Here is a 10,247-nt window from a genome sequence, read left to right on the forward strand (position 1 = left end):
TGTGGGTTCTAGCCTCATGTAGGGCTCTGTGCTGAGAGCTTGGAGCCTGGAGCCTGCTTTGGATTCTGTGTCTCCCTCTCTCTGCCCCTTTCTCTACTCACAGTGTCTCTGTCTCTCTCTCAACAGTGTCTGTCTCTCAAAAATAAAATAAAAAAAAATTTAAGTTTAAGTTTATTTATTTTGGGGAGGGGGGAGAGAGAGACAGACAGTGCGTGGGGGAGGGGCGGAGAGAAAGACCGAGAATCCCAAGCAGCCTCCTCACTGAGCTGAAACCGAGAGAGCCTAATCCAGCCGCCCAGGCGCCTGCGGTTGCCCCGCGGTAATTTATTTTTAATTGTGGGAGAGTTAAGCGGGTTCAGCTTTCGTGGGGACAGCTGCTCCCCGTTGCCTGCCTGTGAAACACCAACGGAGAGATAAGGGGGGGCCTTGAGGCTCTGGGCAGGACCCGCCAGAGAAGGGGGACAGGAAAGGGCCTCCGGACGACGAAGAACTGCCTCCCCGGAGCTCGCTGGCGCGTCCCCACCCCTTCCCTTCCGCGCGCTTGTCTGGCCGGCGCGGAGCCCCTGGAACTAACGGGGACTCTTCCTGGCACGAAGCCCCAGGGACTATTCGGGAACTAAGGGGTGTGGGTTGCGAGTGACCAGTGACGCTCGGTGCTGCGCTGCAGCCGGGGTGCGCTGGCGGGGGGCGGCAGGGCCAGGGCAGGGTAGCCTTGAGCAGGAAGACCCTGGCCTCCCTGGGTTTTAGTTTCCTCATCAACAAAATGGGCGATAAAAGTGCTGTCCTGTTTCCTCACAGACTGTGAGAGTCAAGGGCAAGGATTTTTTAAAATGTTTATTTATTTTATTTTTGATAGAAGGAGAACTAGTGGGGGAGGGGAAGAGAGAGAATGCAACGCCGGCTCCATGCCCTGTGGGGAGCCCTAGCCAGGGCTTGATCCCACAACTGGGACATCATGACCTGGGCGGAAATCAAGAGTCAGATGCTTAACCGACTGAGCCACCCAGGTGTCCCCAAGAATTTTTTTATTTTTTTAATGTTTATTTATTTTTGAGAGACAGAGAGAGAGAGCATGAGCAGGAGACGGTCAGAGAGAGAGGGAGACACAAAATCTGAAGCAGGCTCCCGGCTCTGAGCTAGCTGTCAACAGAGCCCAACACGTGGCTCGAACCCACTACCTGTGAGATCATGACCTGAGCCGAAGCCGCGCTTAGCCGACTGAGCCACCCAGGCGCCCCTATGTCGAGTGTTTTAGTAGGACTCCGTGAATACTGCGTTTGCTTTTTTTTCCTTGTACGACTCTTTTCTCCATAATAAATACCATCTTGTTCTTTCATTTACTTAGCTTTCTGTTTGTCCTTAGTGGGAGCCTAGACTCTGCACCGCCTGTCTTCATTGTTTTTCCAACTGTTCAGACACATCAGGGTCTGTTAATTTCCTTGTCTTGTAGAAGTTTCCCCCCAAAGCCTTCCTGCCTTCTCCATTCTGGAGACTGAGCCACCCAGACGCCCCACCAAGAATTTTTTTAAAGAACTGTACTTATGATCTATGCTATTCTGGATAGGCCTTCGAGTGTTTCTTATAGACACAGTGCTGCTTTTTCACCATTTAACAAATATATATATATTTTAGATTCAAGTTAGCTAACATATAGTGTAGTCTTGGCTTCAGGAGTAGAACCCAGTGATCCATCTCTTACATATGACACCCAGTGCTCATCCCAACAAGTGCCCTGCTTAATGCCCATCACCCATTTAACCCATCCCCTCACCCACCTCCCCTCCAGCAACCCTCAGTTTGTTCTCTGTATTTAAGAGGGTTTGCCTACCTCTGTTTTTCTTATTTTTCCTTCCCTTCCCCCATGTTCATCTGCTGAGTTTCTCGAATTCCACATAAGAGTAAAATCATATGATATCTGTCTTTTTCTTACTGACTTATTTTGCTTAGCATAATACCTCTAGTTCCATCCATTTTGTTGCAAATGACAGGATTTCATTCTTTTTCATTGCCGAGTCCTATTTCACTGTGTATATATATATATATATACACACACACATACCACATCTTCTTTATCCGTTCATCTGTCGATGGACATTTGGGGTCTTTCCATAATTTAGCTATAGTGCTGCTATAAACATGGGGGTGCGTGTGCCCCTTCAAATCAGCATTGTATCCTTTGGATAAATTCCTAGTAGTGCAATTGCTGGGTCGTAGGGTAGTTCGATTGTTAATTTTTTGAGGCCTCCATACTGTTTTCCAGAGTGGCTGCACCAGTTTGCACTCCCACCAGCAGTGCAAAAGGGATCCTCCTTCTCTGCATCCTCAGCAACATCTGCTGTTGCCTGAGTTGTTGATCGTAGCCATTCTGACAGGTGTGAGGTGGTATCTCATTGTGGTTTTGATTTGTATTTCCCTGATGATGAGTGATGTTGAGCATTTTTTCATGTGTCTGTGAGCTATCTGGATGTCTTCCTTGGAAAAATGTCTATCCATGTCTTTTGCTCAATTCTTCACTGGATTATTTGTTTTTTGAGTATAGAGTTTGGTAAGTTCTTTATAGATTTTGGACACTGACCCTTTGTCTGAAATGTCATTTGCAGATATCTTCTCCCATTTTGTCGGTTGCCATTTAGTTTTGTTGATTGTTTCCTTTGCTGTGCAGCTTTTTAGCTTGATGGGGTCCCAAGAGTTCATCTTTGATTTTGTTTCTCTTGCCTCCAGAGACACGTATGAAGCCCTACTGGGTCCCAGGGACTGCTCTAGGTACCGATGAAACAACAGTGAACAAAACAGACAAAAATCCCGTCCTTCTTACATTCTGTGGTGGGGAGACAGAGGATCGACCAAAAAAGTAAGTTAAATAGTATGTTAGTTGAGGATAGGTGGTGTGGGGGAAAACGAGAGCAAACAGAGGGAGAGGAAATGTGACAGCCAGCCCCAAATGGCCCCCACCTCTGATATTCACACCCAGTGTAGTTTTCCTCCCACACTGCACCAGGGCAGGTCTGTGTGACCAGTAGAAGGTGCCAGAAGTGGTGGTATGTCACCTCTGAGATTAGGTCCCAGGAGACCAGCTTCTTGGGCTCTCAGATCATTCAGTCTGAGGGAAGCTGGTTGCCAGGCTCTGAGGGCACCTGGGCAGCCCTTGGAGAGGCCCGCGTGGGTAGGAAGTGGGGTGTCCGTCAACAGCCAGTGGACAAATGAAGCTTGCCAACAGACTGCAACCTCACAAGAGACCCTGAGCTAGAGCCTGGGGGAAAGCCTTGTCTTCAGCGCTGTAGAGAATGTGAACTGAGTGTGTTCTCTGCGGTGACTGCCGTCACTAGTGACACTATCCCATTTAATTCTCCTCTCAGCCGTACTTAGGGCAATGTGATCTCCATTTTACATGCCAAGGCGCGGAGGCTAACTCACTTGCCCAAACCCTTCAGCTTCTAAGTGCCTGAACACTCACACTTGAGTCTTCACACTGCCACGCTATTCAACCTTTCCTTGGCTCTTTCCAGACCAGGCTTTGGACTTACACAAATACTCTTTTGCCTTCCTCCTGTTACCTCTTGTCCTCCAGGTCATTTTTCCCTTAAAATTTATTTATTTATTTTGAAAGAGAGAGAGAGAAAGCGTGTGCCCACACATGGGTGCGCAAGTGGGGGAGGGGCAGTGAGAGAGGAGAGGGAGAATCCCAAGCAGGCTCTGCATCACCAGTGCAGAGCCCAATGCAAGGCTTGAACTTTCAAACGATGAGATCATAACCTAAGCCAAAGTTGGACACCGAACCAACTGAGCCACCCAGGCGGCCCGTCCCCCAAGTCATTCTTAAATGTTGACATTCATTGAGCTCTTTGGCCCCAGGCCCCAGTCCTCCTCTGTTTCAGTTCCGGAGCATCAGATGGTGGCCCCTGTACTCATGGGGAGGGTCTGTACACCACGTGCCCCAATTTCATAGTTCCTGGGATCTGTTTTCTGCCCCCAATGTCACACAGCTCAGCAAGCCATTCCCATGTTGTCTTGCTTATTTGCCTATTTGCTATTAGAACCATTCTCCAGGCCTGGCCTCTTTTTCTCTGTATTACAGGAGAGCAGATGCCTGCAAAGGGCATTTCCCAAGCTCCATTGCCGATTAACTTTGTAGTACATTCAGCCAAGAAGAGGTGCTTCTGGGAGATGGGAAGGTCGGTGGGAGAGAGAAGCCAGGAGTCACCGCCCTCCTTCCCTGAGTCCTCACCTCATCCCTGTGGGCAGCACTGCTGGGAGGGACTGGCTTCCCTCTGTGGTGCCACCACAAGCCACCACTCCTGGGCCCCCCCCAACACCTCCTGTACTGTGCTTGCCCTGGTTGTAGCTGTGGCAATATGGCGTCCTGCATTTCCTAACCTGGAGCTTGCGTCATTTCTCCTGGTAGCTCTTTCAGCTCTCCTGTCACCTGGCCAGTGAGCTCCCTGGAGTAAATTTTCTCTCTGAATTACCTAAGCAAGGTTTTCCTTTTCAGGCAGGATCCTGACAGAGGTCTAAGTTCATATGCTGGACTTTATTGTCATCTTAATACGGTTCTTCCTCAAATCTCTTCAACTGCACAATCTTGCTTTCTGAGTAGAATCTCCCATTCTTGTGTCTCACTCACGTTCTCTCCTCTGGTTCCATGTTTTTGCCTCCGTTATGTCTGTAACCACCCACCCATCCACCCATCCATCTATCCACCCATCCACCCACCCATCCACCCACCCACCCATCTACTTATCCATCCATCCATCCATTCACCCATGCACCTATCCACCCACCCATCCATCCACCCACCCATCCACCCATTTATCCATCCATCCATCCATCCATCCATCCATCCATCCATCTACTCATCCATCCCTCCATCCATCCACCCACCCATCCATCTACCTACCCATCCATCCATTAATGCATCCAGCCATCCAGCCATCTACCCATCCATCCATCCATCCATCCATCCACCCATCCACCCATCCATCCATCCATCTACCCACCCACCCATCCACCCACCCATCCATCCAATCTACCCATCCATCCATTCATCTATCCATCTATCCATCATTATTTATTGCACCATGGTTGCTGATGATAGAGTGGTGAACAAGATTGATAAGGAACATATTCTCATGTAGCTAATGCAGGAGTGAGATAATTTTTTAATAAAGTTTATTTATTTTGAGAGAGAGTGAGCACATGCACCAATGGGGGAGGGGCAGAGAGAGAGAGAATCCAAGCAGGCTCTGCATGGCCCTATGCAGTGCTTGAACCCATCAACCGTGAGATCATGACCTGAGCCAAAATTGAGGGTTGGATGCTTAAGTGATGGAGCCAACGAAGCACCCCAAGAATTTCGTTTTTTATTATGAGAACATTTAAGGTGAGATCTATCCTCTTCACAAATCATAAGTGCATAGCAGTACAGTATTGTTTATTATAGGCACAATGTTGTACCAGTTGCTAGAACTTACTATTCATGCATAACTGAAACCATCTCCACACTGAACAGCAACTCCCCTTTTCTCCCTCCCCCAGCTCCTGGCTCCATCCTACTATTTCTGTGAGTTTGATATTTTAGGCAACACCCAGAAGTACAATTGTGCACTGTGACTGGTTTGTTTCACCTAGTATAATGCTATCCAGGTTCATCCATGTTGTATTATACGTATAGAGCACATTATCATTGTCCATTTATTCGTCGATGGATATTTAGGTTGTTTCCATAGCTTGGCTATTGTGAAGTACAAGTATCTCTTCAAGATCCCCATTTCAATTTTTAAAATAAATTTATCCAGAACTGGAATTGCTGGATCATATGGAAATTGTATTTTTAATTTTTCAGGGAACCTCTATAGTGTTCTTTATAGAGACTGTATCTGTTTACATCCTCAGCAACAGCACACAAGGGTCCCTTTTCTCTGTATCTTCACCAACACTTATCTTTTGTTTTGTTTTGATAATTGCCCTCCTGACAGGACGTGTGAGGTGATATTTCATAGTGGTTTTGCTTTGCATTTTTCTCTTTTTTTTTTAAAGGGCTTTTTTGAGAGAAAGAGAGAGAGCAGGGGACAGGCAGAGAGAGAGGGATTCTCATGCTCTACACGGTCAGCACAGAGCCCGAAACGGGGCTCAGTCATATGAAGCCACAAAATGTGACATCATGGCCTGGGCTGAAATCAAGAGTCGGACGCTCAGCTGACTGAGCCATCCAGGCGCCCCTTGATTTGCATGTTTCTGATGAGTTTCATGTATCGGTCATCCATTTGTATAACTTATATGGAGACCTGTCTATTCACGTCTTTGGTGTATTTCTTCATTGGGTTACTTGTTTTTGTTTTTATTTATTTATTTTTGCTTTTGAGTTGTAGGCGTTTCTTACACATTTTGGGTATGAATCCGTTCCTTAGCAGACACCTGGTCTGCAAGTACCTTCTCCCATTCCTTGGGCTGCCTTTCCGCCGTGGTGATGGCGTCGCTGGCCGCGCAGAAGTGTTTTAGTGTGATGTAGTCCCGCCTGTCTAGTTTTTGCTGTTGCTCGTACCTTTTGCTGTCCTATTCTAGAAATCATTGTCAAGGCAAATGTCATGAATCTTGCCTCCTGTTTTCTTCTGGGAGTTTTACGTTCAGGTCTTACATTTAAGTCTGGAATCCATTTTGAGTTGATTTTTGGGAGGAGAGAGAGACTTTTAAAGTATCTACAGAAGCCACATAAGCGCTCTGACCGAGTGATGATCGGGCGCCCAGTCCCCGCCCCCCCCCCCCACTCCCCAGCGGGGGACCCTGAGGGCATGAGTCCTTGACGGAGGAGAGCAAGCTGAGAGGAGTGTTTGCAAAGCCTCAGCAGTCAAGTCTGGATCGTACCCACGCTGGGCAGCCTTGAAAAGGTGGATTTTCAAGGGGATTTCAAGGGTTGGGGCGGATTTTCAATGTTCCCTTCCCTCCCCTCCCGTCCCCTCTCTTCCTTCTTTAGTTTGGGGCTTCTATACACAGGTCACAGGTCAGGTTTGGCTCCAGCTCCCTTTGTCCCTTAGAACGGATACAAATTTCCTCAAACTTCCTGGAGTTCCTTATTTATGGGGTTCCTCTCTGGAGCCATTGTGAACCCTATTTTTCTTACTTTTTTAATGCAGCAGAGTTTTGTTTGTTTGTTTGTTTTGTTGTTGTTGTTTTTTGTACTAGAGAGCTATCTAATTATTAAGATAAGTAGAGTTGGGATCTCTCACTTAGCTCTTTGCTCTGTAGGCTATGAACCATCTTGCTAGATCAAGGGCACAGACCCCTTGCCTGAGGCGCCAGGCAGGTGTCTGAAGTGGCCGGCTGGCCTTTGAAATGCATGGCCCTGCCGATGGCCTTTCCCTTAGGCTTCTGCTGGGACACACGGACAGGACAGGACGTTGGGCTTCTGGTGACCCTGATGTAGGAACACCCACAGCGCACTCAGAATGATAAGTGGCGTCCTTGGTCCTGGGCTTGGTGATATTGGGGAGGGCGGGGAGGACTGGAAAGTGCTGAGAAAATGCTCACAATAAGCTGTGGCTGCAACCGATAGATCACAGCTGAGTAGTGCCCTGTGGGAATGCAGGCTCCTGTGGCCCGAGATCCCAACAGGAGACCGAAATCTGGATGATTTGGGGCACCTGCACTTGACTGATCTTTAATTATGGGAATATAACTTTTAAATATACTGTACAGGCCACCACAGCACAGGTCAAACGAAACATATTTATGGGCTTATTCAGGGGTTCACAATCTTGGCTGAATGTCAGAATCACCTGGGGAGCTTTTAAAAAACTCCCAACGCCCTGGTCGCACCTCTGGCTAATTAAATCATAACCTCAGGAGGCGGGACAAAGAATCAATTTTTATAAATGTCCTGGGTGATTCCGGTGTATAGTGAGTCCACGGGCTTGATCACTTGTGACCTCGGATTTACGAGGGGTACTTGGGCACAGGGTAGGGTGAGTGCTCGGGACCGTCAGGGGGCTGGGCTGTGTTGACTGGCAGGCGTGCTCTGCCACCAGACATCCAGTGGCCCAGGTGAGGCCTCTGAAGGGAAGCATTAAGTGCTCTTCTGTTTCCCTTCAGGGCCCCAACCCTTCGCGGGGAACACGTGTTGTTATGGTAACGGCAGAAGAGGTCCCTGAGAAACTGCTCTGTTGTTCGACTTGAAGAGTTGCCGAAGCTTCTTTCATGGTCCCCACATCAGGAGCGAGCGTCTTACCCTGGGGACAGTTTCTTGCTTGGTAGCACTAGCTGCTCTGTCTAGTTGTTACCTGATAACGACCAGGTGTCATACATGTACAGTCACTTTGCAAGCATGTGACATCGCCCAGTCAGGAGGTGCGTGAGGAATCACCTCAAGGTCTCAGAAGGACTGGGTGAGACGTGCTTCATCAGATTCAACCATGGTGGGCAAATGGCGGTGTCTGATACGTCTTCCCTTTCCTGAAATGGTGGTCTTTCCCACAGTCCTGTCCCTGACTCTCTTGTCTCCCTGGGATCACACACTTGGGCTACACTCTTACACTTCTTAATTTTTTTTAAATGTTTATTTATTTTTGAGAGAGAGAGAGAGAGAGAGAGAGAGAGAGCAAGTGAGCATGAGTGGGGGAGGAGTTGAGGGAAAGGCAGACCTAGAATCAGAAGCAGGCTCCAGGCTCTGAGCTGTCAGCACAGAGCCTGATGCGCGGCTTGAACTCACAAACTGCTAGGTCATGACCTGAGCTGAAGTCAGACGCTCAACCGACGGAGTGATCCGGGCGCCCCTCACTCTTATACCTCTTAAAAATATGCCACTAATTCTTATTCTCTGCTGAGTTCCAAATACGTATTTCTAATAGTCTGTTAAACATTTCCACCTAAATGTTTTGTAGGAAACATGGACTTAATGTGATCAACCCTAAATTCATTATTGTTTTCAATAAATTCGTGCTCTCTTTCTCTCCACGCGAGTGTGTGCATGTGCGTGCGTGTGTGTCTTTAAAGGAATTTACTGGAAGGAATTGAAAAACCAGTGCTGAGAAGGACAGGTCAGGTGCCAAGGACACTTGATGGTTAACAGCCCTAGAGGCATGTGGGCAGCCTTTTAAGATGCCGGCTTTGGATGATTCATTTGAAAATACCTCCAGCCCCCTGTGTTTTGGCTCCAGATTAAAAATTTTTTTCTTTCGCTTTTTTAAAAATATAATTTATTGTCAAGTTAGCTAACATACAGTGTGTACAGCATGCTCTTGGTTTTGCGGGTAGATTCCTGCGTTTCATTGCTTACATACAACACCCAGTGTTCATCCCAGTAAGTGCCCTCCTCAGTGCCCATCACCCATTTCCCCTCCCCCGACATCAGCCCTCAGTTTGTTTTCTGTATTTAAGAGTCTCTTATAGTTTGCCGCCCTCTCTCTCTGTTTTTAACTATTTTCCCCCCTTCCCTACCCCCATGGTCTTCTGTTAAGTTTCTCAAGATCCACATATGAGTGAAAACATTTATCTGTCTTTCTCTGACTTATTTCACTTAGCATAAGGCCCTCCAGTTCCATCCATGTTGCTGCAAATGGCATGATTTCATTCTTTCTCACAGCCAAGTAGTAGTCCATGAAATATATAAACCACATCTTCTTGGTCCCTTCATCAGGTGATGGACATTTGGGCTCTTTCCATAATTTGGCTATTGTTGATAGCACTGCTTTAAACACTGGGGTGCACATACCCCTTTGAATCAGCACTCCTGTATCCCTTGGATAGATACCTAGTAGTGTTACTGCTGGGTCGTAGGGTAATTCTATGTTTAATTTTTTGAGGAGCCTCCACATTGTTTTCCAGAGTGGCTGCACCACTTTGCATTCCCACCACTGCTGCAAGAGGGTTCCCATTTCTCCACATCCTTGCCAACATCTGTTGTTTCCTCAGTTGTTGATTTTAGCCACTGTGACCGGTGTGAAGTGATTCCAGATTCCAATTTCTGAGAGAGAGAGAGAAACTGATTGGCTTGTCTTGGGTCATGTGCCCACCTGACTTGACAAGTGGGTGGGTCCTGGGATTGGAAAGCTCATCTGAAGCAGATAAAAGCAGATCCCAGTGCGCCTTCGTGAGCAGGGGAGGGCAGAGCATTTCTAAAGTAGGGGGGGGACGTTTTGTAGAAATTGTCACCACTTTATTGCAAGTAACATGTAAGTAAATGCACTTGTAAGAAGCCAAATAAGGAAGAATATGGAATACTAAATTATTCTTCACTCTGCTCTCATTCTCAGAGGTAA

At 47.4% G+C, this 10,247-nt stretch overlaps 1 long non-coding RNA gene across 1 annotated transcript; it reads left to right on the forward strand.

The window, feature by feature from the left end:
• The first annotated feature begins 273 nt into the window (after positions 1 to 273).
• Positions 274 to 8,595, forward strand: LOC115277076. The gene is made up of 3 exons (XR_003902210.1): positions 274 to 319; positions 2,722 to 2,851; positions 8,083 to 8,595. It is a non-coding gene; the product is annotated as an uncharacterized LOC115277076 (long non-coding RNA).
• The last annotated feature ends 1,652 nt before the right edge of the window (positions 8,596 to 10,247 follow it).

Source organism: Suricata suricatta, chromosome 13, assembly GCF_006229205.1.
Source record: "Suricata suricatta isolate VVHF042 chromosome 13, meerkat_22Aug2017_6uvM2_HiC, whole genome shotgun sequence".
Classification (NCBI taxonomy): Eukaryota; Metazoa; Chordata; class Mammalia; order Carnivora; family Herpestidae; genus Suricata; species Suricata suricatta.